Genomic DNA, 21,354 nt, shown 5'->3' with positions numbered 1-21,354 from the left:
AACCATGGATCACTCAAGGGATAAAGATATGATGTGAGACAAAAAGGGAACTCAATCTGATACGTAGGGACACCTTTGATACTAGAATTATAGCTCATTACAAAAATTACTGCAAAATATTGAAGAAAGTTATCCAGAAATCTAAACACCTGCATTATGAGAAGAAGATAAATACATCCAGCAATGAAATAAAAACAATATGGGAGATAGTTAATTCAGAAACAGCTAGGTCCAGAAATGAGGAGGAACAAATAGCTCTAAAAATAAATGAAATCCTAGTAATAAACGCATGTTGCGTTACAAACCCTTTAAACAAGTATTTTGTCCCTGTTACGCATAGCATGGGGTTGTCAGGTTCAGTAAATACTGCAATGGAATATCTGAGACCAGTGCACGCATTCAATCTCAGTAAAATGGAATTGACACTTACTTCATCCAAAGAAATAGAATCCATCATAAAGTCCTTGAAATCAAAGCATTCTAGTGGTTATGATAACATATCAACAAAGTTAACAAAAGAGTGTTCATGTCAGCTTAGTCATATCTTAAGTTATTTGTTTAATCAATCACTTATCACAGTAACAGTCCCAGACTGGCTTAAATATGTTGAAATTATACCTATCCATAAGAAAGGGGACAAAGAAATGCCACATATTACGACCGATCCCACTTTAGCCAGCTTTTTCAAAAATCTTCGAAACGGTTATGTGCAAGTGTCTACTTAAGCACCTTAGTGAAAATAACACACTGTCAAAGTCACAGTTGGGGTTTCTTAAGGGTTCTGATATTGAGAAGGCTATTTACACTTAGAGTGAAAATGTCCTTAATTCATTAGACAACAAATTAGAGGCAACAGGTATATTCTGTGACCCATCAAAGGCTTTTGATTGTGTGAATCGCAGCATTGTTTGAAGTAAATTAAAATATTATCACATCACTGGTAGTGCTGCAATGTGGTTTCAGTCATATCTTACTAACAGAAAACAAAGGGTGTCATTACATAACACTTCAGCAGTAGGCAATCAGACATCATCTGAGTGGGAAGAAATTACATGTGGTGTTCCCCAATGTTCCATATTAGGTCCACAACTTTTTCTTGTGTATATTAATGACCTATCATCTGTTACATTACCAGACGCCCAGTTTGTCTTATTTGCAGATAGCACAAACATTTCAATAAATAGTAAATCAAATATAAATTTAGAAAGGGCAGCTAATCAAATCTTTACTGACATTAATAAGTGGTTCATAGCCAACTCACTATCATTCAACTTTGAAAAGATCCACTATATGCAGTTCAGAACTTCTAAGAGATTTCCTTCTAGTGTGTGTATAAAATATGATGACATGGAAATACGAGAAGTTGAGGGTGTAAAATTCTTGGGTTTACAACTTGATAATAAATTCAGTTGGTAGCGACATACTAACGAACTGCTAAAATGCCTAAACAACTCTGTTTGCAATGCGAATGATGTCAGACATAGGAGATATAAATGTTAAAAAAGCTGGCATATTTTGCTTATTTTCACTGCATTATGTCATATGGTATCATATTTTGAGGTAACGCCACAAACTGTGAAAAACTTTTTAGAGTACAGAAGTGTATAGGCTAATAAGAGTACTGTGTAGTGTAAATCCAAGAACATGTCGAAACCTATTCAAAGAATTGGGCATACTAACCACAGCTTCTCAGTATATTTATTTCTTGTTGTAAATAACACATCTCTTTTTCCAACTAACTGCTTAGTACACAGTATCAATACTAGGAATAAGAACAATATACATAAATGATGACTAACTGAAAACCTCAGCTGCCGACAGGTGTTGTTGATATACCTCGATGTGGACAACTGAAAATGTGTGCCCCGACCAGGACTCGAACCCGGGATCTCCTGCTTACATGGCAGACGCTCTATCCATCTGAGCCACCGAGGACACAGACGAATTTCGCGACTGCAGGGATTTATCCCTTGCACGCTTCCCGTAAGACTCACATTCCCAGCTATCCACAATTCTACATATCTATTGTACCTTATAGACATGAAGATTTAAAATGGCTTACTCTTGCCCAGAAAGAAGTCTAGTATTCAGCAACGCATATTTTCAATAAGTTACCAGCTACAATTAAGAGTTTAGTTTCAGGCAATCGCAATTTAAACATAATTTGAAAGAATTTTTGGTGACCAACTCCTTCTATTCCATCCATGAATTTCTCAACAAGTGCAGTAGACCATTTTAATTAAAATTTATTATACTTTAATTTTTGACAATACTTGGTTATGACAGTGAAGTAACTACCTACTGTGTGAATGATGGATGTATGGAAAGCAGATATAAGTCTTAAGTCTGTAAATAGATGAAGTTTAATTTTAAATCTTGTACCTAATTTAACTGTTCTTAACCGAGGATCATTGAAATGAATAATTTACTTTAATTTTTGACAATTCTTGGTTGTAATAGTCAAGTAACCAGCTACTGTGGGAATGAAAGCAGATGTAAGTATTAAACTTGTAAATATTAGATGTTTCATTTTAACTCATGTACATAATCTTACTGTTTATTGACTGATGATCATAGAAATTAATGAAACTCAAGTTTTTCTAATTACATTTTGGTAATGTGTTTATCTCACATGTTCCACACCCAGGAGGATCCCCTCTTTTATGGCTCTATGGAATGAATAATCAATCTAATCTAATCTCTACATCCTCTATCCTTACAGGGTAAATGCGTCAATGCGCTATTGGTGCACCCAAAGCCTTGCATCATTTGAAAAGAGTCAAATTCACGACTCGTTAGACCACACTATGCGCATCTAGGCAGCTACTGCCCAGTTTCCATGTTGTTTAGCTCATTTAAGACGTTCAGTATTATGTGCCGCTGTGAGTAATTGTGTTTTGCGAGGTACCCCACTCCAAATGGTCACTGCATGTCTTTCCCTTCGCCATAGTCGTTCGGAAAACCAGTTGAGGTAGAGGTGCATTCATCGACAACAACAGTTACCTGTTGTTTTTCAAAACAACTGCCACTTCAACGACCTCTGTCGATTGTGATCTTGTTACAACCATTGCTCTCCCGCTATACTCAATGGTTGTGAGTGGTACGCCGTTCATTGGTAAGTCCACGTTGACACACCACTCAGGCGACTTCATTCATGCTGAGGTCAGGGGCGTGTCCAAACACAACAGCTACTTTCTGCCGTTCTGTCACGAATCCACGCCGATTGCTCGTACCTCATTGATTCCATACAGCTGACTAACACATATACACCAGTTCACTGCCATAACATAACACGGGTGGTGCCAGGTCTGTACCATCTAATGCGTTTCAAAATGAAAATTGTGTATTTCTAAAGGGCTGACCAATATTTTGTTCGATTACCTTCACCTGGATTAACAGTCTGTTCTGTGAGGCATCCCTGCCAACTTTTTTAACAACGTATCTTCTAACTCCAAAGAATCATCAACTACACAACATATAGGAAGTGTCCAATGATGTGCATATAATCATCACAAAGTTGTCATCGTCTTTGCACGTTGGGTCTTAAACGTTAAAAACACAAGTCTGCATTCTAAGCTCATAAATTCGACAGAAACAATATTACCTCAACACATAGTACGACTTCAAAATTGCGAGTAAATTAGAATGAAAGATGGACAACGATATTGATTTTGTCACCCATATGATACACGAATGTCATGCAACATCTTCAAAAGAGATCACTGAATACGGCAGTGCCCAGACTTTTAATACAGGTTAGTTGCATGTGGGGTATAAGTAAGAATTCTGATCACCATTCGGCAAAAGTAATTTTTTAGATATATTATTAAAGAAGGAATAAAAAAAGGCTTCATTTTCGCTTTTATTTTCTCTTGCAACATAAGACAGGCATTGCGAGTGTGGTAAACCTCCTTACAGTAAAGAAAGAATACTGCAATAACGATGCAGCGTACCAAGAAACGTCAATGAAAGTGGGATGCTCTGAGAAAATAAACTAACAAAGTTCCTGCAGTATCGTCAAAGCTCTGTTCCAATGCAGCACTGTGAAATTGTGGGAAGGACTGGATACCGCAAACGCGTTGACGGCGATATTTAGATGCACGACTGAATACTTGTCTATAAGAGAAATAAGATCGTATGGGCCAATAGTGCAGCCGGGCATATCTTTCTGCGTCAGTTCTGCCACTTCATGTCAAGTACAGAGACTGCAAGACAAATTTCCTAAATAGTTGGTATTAGTAGGCAGAGATGGTTTCTCGCATCAACAGAATAATTTCCGTCGAACGTTAGCATGAACACTGAACTGAAATAAACGGTTCAATAATGCAGAATACCAAAGGATCAGCTATATTTGTGACATTGTTTACTCTTCCTTGCAGTGAATTAACGAATGTGTCTTCTGTTTCGAATGACTTAAATTTTTAACCGTTTTGGCACATTGTCTTAGTGAAATTTTATTAGTTCTTGATACGTTTTCTGCCATTGTAAATAATTTACCTTTAGTGGACTGGAACAAAGATGCATTAATGCACTGCACAAGTAGTAGATAAGATTGTTGACTCTGTATTTAAAGCAGTCTGTGGTGCACTAGGTCGCCAGTCAGTTGTGCAGTGCTGGGGCATTCTTATTAGAGGCATAGTAGCGAGTAGTTGAGGTTTTAGGGAAGGATATCTGATATTTGTGAATCTGGGAGATATTATCTGGATTACTTCATTATGGAGATGACAACATGTTTCTAAAGCTACGTTATTGATTCTATTGATGGAGAAAATTTTTGGAGGAATATTTCAAGGTAACCCATGCATGTGCAAGAATGAAATGTTTTGTTTATCAGAACTATCAGTTGAAGGAAATCTTTGGCTCTTATATAACTAATAATATTCATTATTTGTGTTAATTTCATCTTTTTGTTTTCATTATGCCACAATATTGCAATTTGTTGAAATGCCTGTAAATATTGTAATAAATTTCGTAATCGTTGGAGCCTTCTTATGTTGTACATTCTTTTTTGACAGTACACAGAATTTAATTTTTCAGGAATGACTTTCTTTAAAGTAAAGGTCTCCTCCATGATTCTTAATAAAATTTTCAATATTTTGAGGTGTGCTAAGTAAGCAGATTAATTTACAGTAAAAAGTGTAGCTTAACTTAAACAGTTATTTTCCACCTCCTTGAGCAGTATTTTATTTTGTGGATATTTTATGTTAGATGTTCCACTCCACGTTATGTAACTTTCAAAAAGTGCTTCAGTATTGAATTTCATTTAAATGAATTTCAGTAGGTACACACTTTTTTTTCTTTTGGGATTTAGTTAGATTAGTTTTCATTATTTCAGATTCGGCATTTCATGAAGATCTAAGATTCGTTTCAATTCACTGTCCACATGCGCATCACAGGGACAACCAACAGCCAGTTCTGCTCACCATTATTAATACGATATCAAAGCGCATGTTACCACAGGAGAAATTTTTGTTTAAAAAAAAAAACAATATTCTGTATTTCACATATCAATAAATTACATAGAAAGAATACAACATTGTTATAGTTCTATTTGGAATAATCTCTAACATGAATGTACCACACGATAGATATTCAATCTGCACCAAAACAAAACATTTCATGCAGTAGTAATGTAAACTGTCTAGGTAAAAGACATGCACAAATCTGTTATAATTTTGTGGGTAAAGGGTCACTTGGGATGTAGAATGGAAAATATTGCCGATAACTGAAGACGGACGTTATAGGCAAACACAGGCTGACGCAGAGAAATGATTCAAGAAGGCTCCACACAGTAATTAATTACGTGAAATTTATCTATGAATGTTCTGAACAAATCCTTTGAGAGACGAAAAGTGGTACCTTGGCATATCTTTCTGGCTGTCACAATGATACGCACTGACTGGACTGCCTGAGAGACATATCGCACCGCATGGACTCAGATGTGGTAATGAATTGTCACGGATCGGAGTAGTGATATGAAAAGGGATGGCCCTAGCAAATGAGTCCTGGGTGTTGGTCCCTCTCATCGAAATATTAAAGAATAGATAATTGAAAATGGGTTCACCTAACTAATGACATGAATAATTGTTCGAAAATTGACGCCGATTTATTATAATATTTTTTGTTATCACAAACATGAAGATAAACTAATATTGGAATATTGTTAATATCGATAAAGCACGTGGAACACGAAAACTAACATTTAGAAACTTTGAAGAAATATAAACTAACAATTGGCTGATTTTGCAAAGTCCAGGTCATCTATGTCAAGGTGAAAATACGATGGGCACACACAGTGATTGCTCCAGTTTCGCTATAAGGGCGTATGGCTACAACATGCAAACATCACAGCTGTTGTTGTTGTTGTGGTCTTTAGTCCTGAGACTGGTTTGATGCAGCCCTCCATGCTACTCTATCCTGTGCAAGCTTCTTCATCTCCCAGTAACTACTGCAATCTACATCCTTCTGAATCTGCTTAGTGTATTCATCTCTTGGTCTCCCTCGACGATTTTTACCCTCCACGCTGCCCTCCAATACTAAATTGGTGATCTCTTGATGCCTCAGAACATGTCCTACCAACCGATCCCGTCTTCTGGTCAAGTTGTGCCACAATCTTCTCTTCTCCCCAATCCTGTTCAATACTTCCTCATTAGTTATGTCATCTACCCATCTAATCTTCAGCATTCTTCTGTAGCACCACATTTCGAATGCTTCTATTCTCTTCTTGTCCAAACCATTTATCGTCCACGTTTCACTTCCATACATAGCTACATTCCATACAAATACTTTCAGAAATGACTTCCAGACACTTAAATCTATACTCGATGTTAACAAATTTCTCTTCTTCAGAAAATAGCAAAATTCCTTTACTACTTTAAGTGTCTCATTTCCCAATCTAATTCCCTCACCATCACCTGACTTAATTCGACTACATTCCATTATTCTCGTTTTGCTTTTGTTGATGTTCATCTTATATCCTCCTTTCAAGACACTGTCCATTTCATTCAACTGCTCTTCCAAGTCCTTTGCTGTCTCTGACAGAATTACAATGTCATCGGCGAACCTCAAAGTTTTTATTTCTTCTCCATGGATTTTAATACCTACTCCGAATTTTTCTTTTGTTTCCTTTACTGCTTGCTCAATATACAGATTGAACAACATCGGGGAGAGGCTACAACCCTGTCTTACTCGCTTCCCAACCACTGCTTCCCTTTCATGTCCCTCGACTCTTATAACTGACATCTGGTTTCTGTACAAATTGTAAATAGCCTTTCGCTCCCTGCATTTTACCCCTGCCACCTTTAGAATTTGAAAGAGAGTATTCCAGTCAACATTGTCAAAAGCTTTCTCTAAGTCTACAAATGCTAGAAACGTAGGTTTGCCTTTCCTTAATCTTTCTTCTAAGAAGTCGTAAGGTCAGTATTGCCTCACGTGTTCCAGTGTTTCTACGGAATCCAAACTGATCTTCCCCGAGGTTGGCTTCTACTAGTTTTTCCATTCGTCTGTAAAGAATTCGTGTTAGTATTTTGCAGCTGTGACTTATTAAACTGATATTTCGGTAATTTTCACATCTGTCAACACCTGCTTTCTTTGGGATTGGAATTATTATATTCTTCTTGAAGTCTGAGGGTATTTCGCCTAATTCATACATCTTGCTCACCAGATGGTAGAGTTTTGTTAGGACTGGCTCTCACAAGGCCATCAGTAGTTCCAATGGAATGTTGTCTACTCCGGGGGCCTTGTTTCGACTCAGGTCTTTCAATGCTCTGTCAAACTCTTCACGCAGTATCGTGTCTCCCATTTCATCTTCATCTACTTCCTCTTCCATTTCCATAATATTGTCCTCAAGTACATCGCCCTTGTATAGACCCTCTATATACTCCTTCCACCTTTCTGCTTTCCCTTCTTTGCTTAGAACTGGGTTTCCATCTGAGCTCTTGATATTCATACAAGTTGTTCTCTTATCTCCAAAGGTCTCTTTAATTTTCCTGTAGGCAGTATCTATCTTACCCCTAGTGAGATAAGCCACTACATCCTTACATTTGCCCTCTACACATCGCTGCTTAGCCATTTTGCACTTCCTGTCGATCTCATTTTTGAGACGTTTGTATTCCTTTTTTCCAGCTTCATTTACTGCATTTTTATATTTTCTCTTTTCATCAATTAAATTCAATATTTCTTCTGTTAGCCAACGATTTCTTCTAGCCCTCGTCTTTTTACCTACTTGATCCTCTGCTGCCTTCACTACTTCATCCCTCAAACCTACCCATTCTTCTTCTACTGTATTTCTTTCCCCCATTCCTGTCAATTGTTCCCTTATGCTCTCCCTGAAACTCTGTACAACCTCTGGTTCTTTCAGTTTATCCAGGTCCCATCTCCTTAAATTCCCACCTTTTTGCAGTTTCTTCAGTTTTAATCTACAGGTCATAACCAATAGATTGTGGTCAGAGTCCACATCTGCCCTTGGAAATGTCTTACAATTTAAAACCTGGTTGCTATCCTGATCATATGTATGCCCTCAGTCACTGAAGCAAAAATATAAATCACGAGCCTAGTCAGCCCATAACAACGCGACTACAAGTGGTTAATAATTGCCATTTCTCCCTCGCATATGCTGTAAATTCTCACCACATTTATCGTACTGGAAAATGGGAACCCACAGCAAAGCAACAGCTGCTGCATCTCATATCGCCATCGACAGATCAAGAGTGTCTTCCACCCAAGCTGAGCACCCAAACTCGACTGTCTTCCAGAGAGAAGTATTTCCTTTCTGAAAAATCCCCATAATTCTCTTTCACCAATGAAAAAGCTTCGCTGAATGTCTGCCAGCGTCATTATTCTTAACAAGATATTTTTCCATCTGGAAACAGCCCTACAACGTTTGCTAGTTGGCTGTGTGTCCATGTATAAACAATTTACTGCCATACTCCCAGTCTTCAGTTAAGTCTTAAGTGCAGCCGATACGCTAATCTCCCTCACGTGAAACTCTCAAAAACTGGCATGTTGACTCCCACTGTTATTTCCTTTAAGATGACGTAATGCCGGCCGAAGTGGCCGTGCGGTTAAAGGCGCTGCAGTCTGGAACCGTAAGACCGCTACGGTCGCAGGTTCGAATCCTGCCTCGGGCATGGATGTTTGTGATGTCCTTAGGTTAGTTAGGTTTAACTAGTTCTAAGTTCTAGGGGACTAATGACCTCAGAAGTTGAGTCCCATAGTGCTCAGAGCCATTTGAACCATTTTTTTTTTGACGTAATGAAGTTTCTTTCCGTCATTTTTTAGTCGTGAGGCTTTTCACCCTTTGTGGAGTGGCGTCCAGAAGTCGGCACATCGCCTTATAAAGAAAGGAAAGAATTTCTGAATAAGAAACAGCTGTGTCCCTTCCCACGAGACAACAGAGATCAGTATCTGCGACTGGCCTCCAACTCCGCTGTCTTCTTGAAAGCAGCCGTTCTGAGACGAATACACTACTGGCCATTAAAATTGCTTCACCAAGAAGAAATGCAGATGATAAACAGGTATTCATTGGACAAATATATTATACTAGAACTGATATGTGATTACATTTTCACGCAATTTGGGTGCATAGATCCTGAGAAATCAGTTACTAGAACAACCACCTCTGGCCGTAATAACGGCCTTGATACGCCTGGGCATTGAGTCAAACAGACCTTGGATGGCGTGTACAGGTACAGCTGCCCATACAGCTTCAACACGATACCACACTTTATCAAGAGTAGTGACTGGCGTATTGTGACGAGCCAGTTGCTCGGGCACCATTGACCAGACGTTTCCAATTCGTGAGAGATCTGGGGAATGTGCTGGCCAGGGCAGCAGTTGAACATTTTCTGTATCCAGAGAGGCTCGTACAGAACCTGCAACATGTGGTCGTCCATTGTCCTGCTGATATGTAGGGTTTCGCAGGGATCGAATGAAGGTTAGAGCCACGGGTCGTAACACATCTGAAATGTAACGTCCACTGTTCAAAGTGCCGTCAATGCGAAGAAGAGGTAACGGAGACGTGTAACCAGTGGCACCCCATACCATCACGCCGGGTGATACGCCAGTGTGGCGATGACGAATACACGCTTCCAATGTGCGTTCACCGTGATGTCGCCAAACACGTATGCGACCATCATGATGCTGTAAACAGAACCTGGATTCATCCGAGAAAATGATGTTTTGCCATTCGTGCACCCAGGTTCGTCGTTGAGTACACCATCGCAGGCACTCCTGTCTGTGATGCAGCGTCAAGGGTAACCGCAGCCATGGTCTCCGAGCTGTTAGTTCATGCTGCTGCAAACGTTGTCGAACTGCTCGTGCAGATGGTTGCTGTCTAGCAAACGTCTCCATCTGTTGACTCAAGGATCGAGACGTGGCTGCACGATCCGTTACAGCCGTGCGGATAAGACGCCTGTCATCTCGACTGCTAGTGATACGAGGCCGTTGGGATCCAGCACGGCGTTCCATATTACCCTCCTGAACCCACCGATTCCATATTCTCCTAACAGTCATTGGATCTTGACCAACGCGAGCAGCAATGTCGCGATACGATAAACCGCAAACGCGATAGGCTACGATCCGACGTTTATCAAAGTCGGAAACGTGATGCTACGCATTTCTCCTCCTTGCACGAGGCATCACAACAACATTTCACCGGGAAACACCGGTCAACTGCTGTTTGTGTATGAGAAATCGGTTGGAAACTTTCCTCATGTCAGCACGTTGTAGGTGTCGCCACCGGCGCCAACCTTGTGTGAATGCTCTGAAAAGCTAATCATTTGCAAATCACAGCGTCTTCTTCCTGTCGGTTAAATTTCGCGTCTGTAGCTGGTCACTTCGTGGTGTAGCAATTTTAATGGCCAGTAGTGTATGTTCTTTGGAAACGTACTTTCACTAGATGGTTCGCCTTTTCAAACAGGAATGTTCTGTACAGGGATAGGTTCTCGTCACAGCTTATTATTCGATTTCTGTAGTTAGGGACTCTTAACCCAAAGCCTGCTGGGCATAGCTACTGGGAAAATTCCTCGGTCACCGTCCACCATGTGAACGGCTCGAATATATCTGGCCGGCGCTGCCCACTGCAGCGGCTGGACGGAACCTGTCTCCCAAACTCACTGTGCTTTCTTCAGCTAAGGACTGCTGTCCTCAGAGAAGTTCACGGGGCTCCTAGACACTGAGTTCTGTTCTTCCCTTGACTCACCGAGACCCAGCTAAAATGTGCAACTACAGAAATATGCAACATGTGAACTGGAGTAGCCGGCCGCGGTGGTCTAGCGGTTCAGGCGCTCAGTCCGGAACCGCACGACTGCTACGGTCGCAGGTTCGAATCCTGCCTCGGGCATGGATGTGTGTGATGTCCTTAGGTTAGTTAGGTTTAAGTAGTTCTAAGTTCTAGGGGACTGATGACCACAGATGTTAAGTCCCATAGTGCTCAGAGCCATTTGAGCCATTTGAACTGGAGTAGGGAAAATAGTAACATAGCAGTTATCGGCTGAATCCTTGCAATCGCTACTATTACCCATAAAATATTTATTAATCGGTAGAAGTATGACCCAGAGGTTAACTGAATAAAACGTAATGAAATATGAGACTTGTCAGTCCAGCAATAGACACTTACGTATCAACTTGCACAGAACTGGTAGTATAGTCGCTCCCATGAATGTGGAGACGAGATTTCTGTTGTCGTATCCACTGAAAAAAAACTTAGACAGATAAAGTCCTGAAGCAGCTGTACAGCTCATTAACAGTCACCACGCTTTTTACAAGGGAAATTTATGGTTCTTCACAACAGCAGTAAATTTTTAACCATGTGGGTGTCTCCATAAAGTCGGATAGATTGGATTAATAAGAATTCCTCTTTAGAGTGGAATTTTGTAGAATAGTTCACAGATTTCAATGGATGCAATAGTAGTCGTTCATTGAAGACGAGAATCAACAACTGTTGAACGTGCAACTTCTAGTGTTTCAGCTGCTATTTAGATGTTGTATCTGAGATATCTGAATGCATGCGAAGCATAGAATACTTACTATAAAGGCACATTTGCATGCCGAGCGTGAGTTTCCTCGGAAACGCGAGATATTAATTAAATAAATAATCAGTGACAAATAAATAAAGCCTATGGCACAGAACTGCAGCGCTGTGTCGCTGATAAAACAAAAGCAGAATTACGTTACTCGTATGTTTGATTAAGAAAAGAGAGCTCTCGTTGAAGTGGTGCGAGAAGCACGTATTTTAGTTTATTGTCTGGCACACCGCCATATTTCATGTTATAGAAAATTACTGCGAGTTGCAACCATACTAGGCACTCGATTCTGAAAAGAATTTATATTTATAAAAGTAAGTAGGATTATGAACTGTAGGCTTATTCATTGAATATATCTGATTTAACTAACTGTGTAATTTTTTTGTTTAGTAGACAATCACCTCTGTACGACGTTTTGGCATGGCTGGCAAATTATTGAAATATTGAGATTTAGATTATGAGTCCGCACCTACCGCAGCAGTCTTTGGTAACGATTTAATTACGAAGTCCGATTATTTGAGTCTTATTTCACGGTCAACTACGAATAACATTACATTTACGAAAAAGCCATTGTCAAGCGTCTGATACCGAATAATCAAAACCTGACGACTCATAGGAGAGCCAATCATACAGATAAAAATAATTAATATTTTATTTTATTTTATTTGATTTTATTTATTTTATATTGGCGACTGCGTGTCGGACTTGTTATTTTGTCATTTGTTACATTGTTCTCTTTGTTTCATGTGAAAAATTAACTATCTGGACCTGGACGTGAATGTATGAGAAATAACAAAGATCTGAAGATATTTTCCAATTCTAAAATTTTGCGGGAAGACGCAATGAAGCTTCCAGCAAAATAAGGTAAGACGCAGCATCTTTGCATTGGCTGGCTTGACCAGACGCATAATTCAGTGTATTAGCTCTTCAGTAGATTCTGTAGTATTTCTTTCGCGCGTAGCAGTTTTCAGTGATAAATTTCATTCTCAGTACTTTTCCTTAAACAATAACTTCTGCAACAATACCAATACACGAGTGTACAATATGGCCGACTTCTGTACGATACGTTGTAGCATGGACAGCAGCCATTAACAATAATCCCATATTCAGTTTACATTTTTAAATTAACAAACAGCCATTGTTGCTACGAGCGATTCATGCTCAACTGCATTTTATTTTAAAACCAGTGTCAAACATTAATTTCTTGAAATATATATCACGTGTGGCATGGTCATAACTAGAAAACAATACGCAAAGATGGAACAGCAAAGACATACTATTCAGACGCAATCCGACTCGGACGAGAGACAAGTGTTAGAAAATGACTTTACGACAGCAACCGGTAGTGACGATTCATCAAATATTGATGCAAGTGTTAACGGAAATTTTGACAATAGGCCGTCCACCACAAAAATTTCAAAGTCTCAGTCAGAGCCCATGTTAATACATGACGTCACGTCTAATGACGCGGCGGGGGCAGAGACCTTGCAAACAGTAAACATTGCCAACATGTTACAAGTGCTAATGAAACAGAACGCGGAAAACATGGCAACCTTAAAGACACAAAATGACGAAATTAAATCTGACCTCATAGCAATCAAGGCATGTAATGACACTTTGTGTAAACGTGTGGAACTTATAGACGCCACACTGACCAAACAGATGACTGAACTCAGTACGAAATTTTCCAAGCTTAATACGAGACAAGAAAAGACTACAAATGACGTAGCACTTTTACAGACACAATATAAAACCTTAATGTCACGTGTGAAGCTCTTACTGAACAAATTCAAACATATCCTTCAGTACACGACAACCTTGAAAAACGAATTACTGACGTACAGAATAAATTTGACAATGTTGAACAACACCTGACTGACATCTTACAATCTGATGCCGCAGCTCATTTTCAAAATATTAATAAAGAATTTCATGATTGGGTAGAGAACAAAGACAAACATTTTGATAGATGCATACGTGAAAATTTACCAACAATTGTGCACGACTCCGTAGCGGAATACATCACTAATAACAAACAGCTGATTAGTGATGCAGTACAATCCGTCACTGCACCCATGAGACAATTCACCGATCAACCACAGTCTGAATGTAACGAAAATATCAGTCAAAATGTACAGTTCAGAAATCAATATACATTCGAGTATGACGCACACATACCGCACACGACAAACACACAAGAACAAAACACACCACGACAACAACACATACCACAACGTGCCAACACAAACACAAGCTATTATCATGGTAAACCACAGCAACATTATCGTAATTACTCGCCAGCTGAGCATTGCAGTAATTACAGTGGTACAAATCCATATCATAATGCAAAGGAAGAAGAAAGCTTAATAAAACACAGGCAATTTCAGGCTTTTATCCCAGAAAAACGAACCATTCATCCGGTGATTTTTCTTAAATCTTTTAGCAACGCATTTCCACGCACTTGGAGTGACCGGAAAAAGATTTCATATATTGTCGGTTACATCCAAGGCGATGCAGCTGTCTGGGCATACAGTCAAGCTGACGTATGTACCACGTACAGTGAGTTTGAGCGTGCTTTTCTGAACAAATTCTGGTCGCAATCCGTCCAGGAGCGACTCAGAAGACAAATTTTAGAACCTGAAACTTTTAACAGTAAAAATGGTAACTTACGCAGATATTTTGAAAAATACTTGAACATGGGACATTTTTTAGACGAACCAGTCGCAACACGTGATATACTCCGAGCGTTGAAGGCCAAATTGCCTTCCAACATTAAGGAAAAACTTCTACATATCCCGGATGATGATTCAGATTATTTTTTAACAGCTTTAGATTCGGTTGACATGTTACTTGAAGATCAGCGCTTCGCGCGGCAAAACAGCAGCCACAGTGTTTACACTAGTGGTATGCAAAACATGCAGGCTTGCCAACACAATTCTGGCGCGCCCACAGTTGGATACGCGGTACAGCAAAAACAGCAAACTCACATGCCGTCTCAATACGGAAATCAAAATCAACACGCGTATTCAAATACAAACAACAATTACAACAGTAATAACACTTCATGCGGCAATCCATACAAAAGGCACCGCGGTAATCACAACAACGGTAACAACGGATACAAATGTAACAACAAAAACACAAACAGAAATAGAAATAATAATAACTACGAGCCCAGACAGCATCAAGGTTGGACTCGTAGCGATCAATACTTTCATTCAAACACTGCTTTACCACAGCAGCCACCAGGACAAAATTGGAGCATACCTTACGACCGACATGTAAGTTATAATGCGCAACAGCAACAACAACCGCAAAAGTTTGAAGATCATAATAGGCAATATCCGAATGTGAATATAATAGAAATGACACCTGATGCACAACCCCAATCTGTGTCAGTACCTAGTACAAATGATAATCCAACAAACTAGAAACAGTCACTACTTTGCCCCAGGTCGTGGCTGAAGAATTCTTGGGGGGCGACTTCAATGTTAATCAGTTATTTGACACCACACTTGAACAACAGAATAATGATATGCCGAGTAATTCTAAACAAAAACTACCTGTTTTATTTATAAGATACAACCACAATGACAATATATCAGATGAACTTTTACAAGACAGTACACAATGTCGTTTAAACACAAATGAAATTGTTTTAGCATCTACTACTGGTGTAGTAGGTGGGATTCCAACTACTATTATCCTAGATACAGGTGCAGCTGTGAGCGTTTTGTCTTTTAATTTCTATAAAAAGATGTGTGAATTGGAACCTGTGCCTGAGTTTCCTGCCCAAAACTGTAAAATAACTACTGCACTAGGTAATAAGTCATGTAGGGTTACGAAGCAAGTTTTTGTAAACGTTAAAATAGGTAATGGAACCGTACAATGGCCATTCCTGGTTGTACAAAACCTTGTGACTAATTGCATATTAGGAATAGATATTATGAGCGAGAAGGACTGCATTATAGACTTCTCCAAAGGTAAATGTATTTTAAATGATAAAAGCAGGGTAATTATTATTGATTTGGACAGGAGAACTCTAAAGCATGACAAACACTGTACTGGGTACAAGGTTCAGTTAGTACTTGACAAAGACATTCAAGACATGCAAACACACTCATCTGACACAGAGCTAATGGACTTGAAAACATTGCTTGATCATAAGGTAAGTGAAGCTACAGCTCTCAGTGTACATGAACGTATAAAACTACAGGAAGTGTTATCCAAATATTTACAAGTTTTTACCAAACGATTAGGTGTTATCAACACGTATGTGTACAAGATTGAAGTTAAGCCTCACAAGATCTTCTACCATAAGACATATAACGTACCGTTATCTCAACGACCTGCTGTGTGGCAAGAATTAAAACAAATGTTAGACTGGAAGGTCATTGAACCATCCACCTCACCTTATTGTAGTCCTCTACTTGTTGTCAAAAAATCAAATGGAAGCATTAGGTTAGTGTTAGACGCACGAGCTATTAATGAAATAATTTTACCGGTTCACACAAAACCTGAAAATTTAGAAGAGCAATTACAGAAATTTCTATATGCAAAATATTTTTCCACAATAGATCTCGCTAAATCGTTTTGGCAGGTGGGTATCACTCCTGATTCTCGGAAATATACTGCATTTATGTTCGGGGGGCGAACCTATCAGTTTTGTGTTCTACCCTTCGGACTGAATGTCAGCTCTGGGGTATTCATTACAGCCCTGGATACCGTGCTTGGCGACGATTTAGTTGAGACAGTCACAAACTATGTAGATGATATACTGATAGCTACACAATCTTGGAATGAACACGTTGACACTCTTCAAAGAATTTTAAAAAAATTTGCACAAGCTGGAGTCACAGCCAACCTAAGAAAATCAAAATTTGGTTGCAGTGAGATAAAGTATTTAGGACATATCATTAATTCACAGGGCATACGTCCGGATCCCAGTAAATTAGATGCTATCAGAAACTTTCCTAGCCCTCGAACTAAAAAGCAGTTAAAATCATTCCTTGGGCTATGTTCATTTTTCAGACGTTTTTTGCCACAACCACTTTTGAACAGGAAACATCTGCTAAATCTACTCAGAAAGAATCAAGTTTGGATCTGGTCGGAACAGTGCCAGAATGACTTTAATACAATTAAACATGCTTTAGTGAATGCTAACATTTTGAGCCATCCAGATTTCAATTTAGATTTTTGTATGACTTGTGACGCTTCACGTACTGGCTTGGGCTGTTGCTTATTTCAACTTGTAAAGAATAAAGAGGAGGAACAGATAAGAATTATTGGGTTTGCGAGTCGCACTCTAACTGAATGTGAGCGTACATACTCCACTACTGAGTTAGAAACACTTTCCATAGTATGGGCATTCAAGAAATTCAATTATTATTTATTTGGAAAACATACGGTAATTTACACCGATCACCAGGCCCTGACATTTTTGTTAACTTGTAAACTTGTACATCCTAGACTATCACGATGGGCAGTTACACTTCAGAACTACTGTTTTGAAATTAAGTACATAAGAGGTAAGGACAACACCATTGCAGACACTTTGTCTAGACTTCCACAAGGTATGAATGATACCAACAGTGACTTAGAAAATATAAATGACTACAGGATTCTCTTAATGCAAGACAAGCAGTATCACCAATATTATATTGATATGTGCAGAAACATGGCTAAATTACAAAAATCTGATCTTCACTGGTATAAGATAATAACATTACTGGTAGAAAAACACAATCATCCTTTGACTAAGTATTACAAGTTACACAATGATGTGTTATTTTACCGCCGACATCCAAATGCTACTAACTGGTGTGTATGCATTCCCAAGGAGTCCGAACGTAATCTAATTTGGCACACACACTTAGTTTGGGGTCATTATGGGACGAAAAAGTGTTTGGCAAAGCTCAGTACATACTGTTATTTTAGCAATATGAGAAGAAAAATTTATAGGGAACTAAAAACATGTGTCATATGTCAAAAATCAAAACCTCAGAATTTATCCACAAAAACAGATTTACATTCTATTTTACCTAGTAAACCCCTGGAAATTCTGTGTACTGACATCAGTGGACCGCATCCAGCAAGCTCTGGAGGCGTCAAATATATCTTAGCTTTTTACGATATATTTTCTAAACATGTTAAACTTTATGCTTTAAAATCCGCCACTGCAAATGCTATAATACGAAGATTCTCAAGTGATTACCTGACGCACGTGGGAAAACCTAAAGCAATTCTGTCAGATAATGCAGCATACTACTCTGGGTACAAATGGAGAAATTTCTTGAAGGACAATAACATTAAAAGTATATTTATTTCAAAGTTTAGTCCACAATGTAACGCGACTGAGAGACTTTTCCGAGAACTAAATCGATTCATGAGGACCTATATTTCATCAAAACATACTAATTGGGTGTCCTACCTAAGTCTTTTCGAAGACGTACACAATAACTTAAATATTTACGATACAAATTACACACCTAACGAGATTATGTTCAATTGCAAACAGAACGATCAGTGGATAGAACCATTACCTAAGTTGTCAGACAAGGAAATCACACCTGAACAGAAAATAAAAGAAGTATTGACTACATTGACACATCACGCACAGATACGAAACAAACATCACACAAACATAATAAAAAGAAAACAAAAATTCAAGGTAGGAATGCTTGTACTACTTCGTACTCATCATAAATCTGTAGCACTCAAACGACGCAACGCTAAGTGGCGTCTGCTATATGAAGGACCTTATATAATTGTTAACATACCGCATCCTGGTGCGTATCTGTTACAACATCCTAGAACTAACAAAATTATTGGGCTATACGCACACCGAGATCTTAGAGCATTTCATGCCAAATAATGTCAAAGTCATACCCATGAAAACATTGCTAAGCAACTCGCAAAACTCTGTTTGCTACAACACAGATAATAAGCAGTATAGAAAATTTCATTTCAGCGGTTCCAGTGACGCAGTTGAAGACAGAAGAACTTTTCTTTCAACGCCGCGGCACCACCGAGAAGACTGAATATTAAAGTAAAATTTATGATTACGTAGCAGTGAATGATATATAAATTTTTCACGGAACATTTGTGACTGTAGGTACCACTGACTTGGTATGACATCTGACGAACCGACAGACGTCATCTGTGAAGCGATCTTTTACTTCGAGAAATAGATTAGACGCACATCTCTCAGCAAGAAAAGCATCTACCAGTAGCCAAGGCCACACAGACACTATACACACACGCACAAAACGCAAGGAATCCAACAGCTTTCCGTCTCTTATTATTTTGAATATTTATTGAGTAGTGAAAACGCCTTGTCTTGCCTACTGATGTAATGAATGTTGTGTCTAACCTATCTTAATTTCAGATGACATCACAAAAAACATCGATAATATCCCAGCAAAACCGTTAAAGAGGACGTAAATATCTGCAATCCATGTAATCAAATGTGACACAATGTAATAATTTATAGCTATGTAATAATGATGAAAACATGTTTATGTGTAACTGTATTACGTTTATGCTAAGAAAATATGTGACGTGTATATGTATGATTACTTATGTTTTTTTTTAACTGATGTATAATGTAACTGTTACTGTGTGAAAATTTGAACGATAACGAGTGCCAAAATGTGAAAAACTTTAAAAAAAAAAAAAATGCGTAGTGAACCACTGTTCACGGACATTAACGTACATTACTAAGTCTGCAACTACGCAGAAACCTATGTGAAAGAAACTGTTAATGACATTCATGATGCATCGTACCTTTGTAAACGCGATGAGTAACTACGAACATTTAGGTGAGCTATATTTAAAAAAAAAAAAAAAAACTGAATATGTGAAGTGCATAATTCGTGCATCGTCTAGTGACATTACTACAGTACCCAACTTCAAAATGTTAACTGGATTAAATGGACACAAAGTGCCTGTCCAGAAAACAACACAACGGGTGGAAGAATTCTGGTTGGAACTTCAGGGAATGAAATGTTCTCGAAATGTGACGGACACTCTTACCTGGACTGTCCAAGGATCGACGCCAGCTATGTGCCGTCCGAGGTTCTGCAACCAAGCTTCCACGGAATATCGAAAACGAACTGCATATGGACTAATTACTCGACGGGTCACGTCTGATCTGTAATAAACAATGCTTTTTGTCACAACGAACTGCATCACAACGACTATAATGGAAATAGAAAATGGACATGCTTATGTGTCAATCACGTTGTTATACAGCGATGTTACTGTGATCAAAAAACTTTACCACGACGACACTAACCTGTGAAACTGTACTGTGCAGTAGATGAATATGAACTGTAATAACGACACGATGTGTATAGGTCAACGCACCTGAAACAACAGAACATTTTTCGTTGAAGCATTTCATTGCAATGCTATGTAACTAAGAACATTCAACAATCTAAAGTTGTATTGTATTATAACAAATATTGTAATTTTAAAACTAAGTTACCTGTCATAGAATGTGGTCTTCATATGTAATCTTGGTGGAATATTTTCTTTGTGCAACGACTAAGAAATGCGCGTGCACACGAACAATATGAACTGCAATACTGTGCCGCGTGATCTAAATTTACGAAATAACGGCAGTGCCGTAGTTACACAGACGCTTCTGCGCATGCGCGCACTCTGTTTTGCCAACATAAGAACTTTTTCGGCGAACGCGCGTCATTCAAATTTTGTATATAATATACAGTATAATGTAAGTCATGTAAATAGTTGTAGATAACTTAGATTTTCTTGTGCCTTTAGGTGAATTGCTCGCCTGCAGGTGTGTCCTTTCGCCTCGCAATTCAGGGGGCAATATAAAGGCACATTTGCATGCCGAGCGTGAGTTTCCTCGGAAACGCGAGATATTAATTAAATAAATAATCAGTGACAAATAAATAAAGCCTATGGCACAGAACTGCAGCGCTGTGTCGCTGATAAAACAAAAGCAGAATTACGTTACTCGTATGTTTGATTAAGAAAAGAGAGCTCTCGTTGAAGTGGTGCGAGAAGCACGTATTTTAGTTTATTGTCTGGCACACCGCCATATTTCATGTTATAGAAAATTACTGCGAGTTGCAACCATACTAGGCACTCGATTCTGAAAAGAATTTATATTTATAAAAGTAAGTAGGATTATGAACTGTAGGCTTATTCATTGAATATATCTGATTTAACTAACTGTGTAATTTTTTTGTTTAGTAGACAATCACCTCTGTACGACGTTTTGGCATGGCTGGCAAATTATTGAAATATTGAGATTTAGATTATGAGTCCGCACCTACCGCAGCAGTCTTTGGTAACGATT

This window comes from Schistocerca serialis, chromosome 2 (assembly GCF_023864345.2).
Source record: "Schistocerca serialis cubense isolate TAMUIC-IGC-003099 chromosome 2, iqSchSeri2.2, whole genome shotgun sequence".
Lineage (NCBI taxonomy): Eukaryota > Metazoa > Arthropoda > Insecta > Orthoptera > Acrididae > Schistocerca > Schistocerca serialis.
The sequence above is the reverse complement of the archived record's forward strand: the minus strand, read 5'-3'. Positions refer to the sequence as shown.